Here is a 1,473-nt window from a genome sequence, read left to right on the forward strand (position 1 = left end):
GAAGGTAGAGTGTACTTTCTCGACCCTCTTAAACCTGGGCTGGTCCTGTGCCTTGCTTCTCTAGACTGTTGTGTAAACAGTGGTGTGTGGCTTCTGAGTCGAGGCTTTGCAGTTTGCGCTGTCATTCCCAGAACACTGCGGCCATGCGACTCGGCTGGCTGGCATCCTTGAGGATGAGAGACCACTGGAGGAACATCCCAGCCGTCCAGCCTAAACGGCCCACTCACATGAATCACTGTGTTAACCTACTAAATTTTGGGAGTGATTTGTCGTGTCACCAAAGCTAAATGAAATAGGGGAGAATAATAGTACTTACCTCGTCGTCGCTGTGAGGTTCCCGTGATGTGCGTTGGTTAGGCCAGCACCTAGCGCACAGTAAGCTAATGGGGTTGTTACCAGTGACATTGTCACTGGGCACTTGCTCTTGCTCATCGGGTTTTAGTCACACCGACCTTTCTTTTTTAATTTTTTGAATATACCATAAGGTTTTTAGGGCTTCCCTACTTAATTCTGTCACGGTTATTACGATCTCAGCTAAAACCTGTCCTTGGGGAGGCCCTGGCTGAGGACTCGCCGCCTCCTGTCCTGTCTGTCTCCCCGTCTGGACTAAATCTCTTGAGGGCAGGAGCTGGGCCTGTTGTTTCTCCCTCTTTTATCCTTGCTGCCACCCCCATTGCCGTGTATTGCAGACCCTCACTCGGTATTTGTTGAATGAGTGAGAAAAGGGGTGCCTAATCCTATGGGTTTGGGGTTAGTGTCAGGCTTCCAGGAAGAGGAGGTAGCCAGGTTGGAGTTTCAGAGAGAGGGGACTGTGTGTGCTGCTTCTCGTTCTTATTGCCAGTTTGGTTTATGTCACACTCTTACATTGGACCAAATATGTTCCTGATACTCCATGTCTGCTAAGTCTGTGAGCTTCTTTAAGACAGGGACGAGTTCCTCGTAGCCCCTAGCACGTCACCAGGCAGCTGGTATGGGCTTAACAGAAGTTTACTGGATAGATAAATAGGTGGATGGGTGGATAAATGGACGAATGCATTAATAGATGACAATGCAAAGAAGCATGAATGGATGAGACTACTCAGAACTGGAAGCAACTATGAAAAACCATGTTTGTTATTTTTCCTTCTAATAAAAGATGACACATTTCCAGTCAATCAGTAAAAAGTCATAAATAAATAAAAATGTATTAAGTACAATCATTAGCATTATGTTATAGGGGAAGAGTTGTTATACATATCCTTTTTCCCTAAGGTGGTATGTTGAATAGTCACAGTTGGTCTGATTTACAGAGAAGGGCAAGAGTAGGTGACTAGTTGTTCCAGGACTGAGGATTCCCAGGATGTGGGACTTTTAATGCTAAAACTGGGGAAATTCCGGGCAAACCGGGATGGCCAGTCATGCAAGAGAGAGAGCAGCATCACAATGATGGGCGCGGTTTGGCACTTAGGGGCTGGAGTCAGACATTTTTCTCAA

The sequence above is a fragment of the Pteropus alecto genome, unplaced genomic scaffold (assembly GCF_000325575.1).
Source record: "Pteropus alecto unplaced genomic scaffold, ASM32557v1 scaffold40, whole genome shotgun sequence".
In the NCBI taxonomy this organism is placed as follows: Eukaryota; Metazoa; Chordata; class Mammalia; order Chiroptera; family Pteropodidae; genus Pteropus; species Pteropus alecto.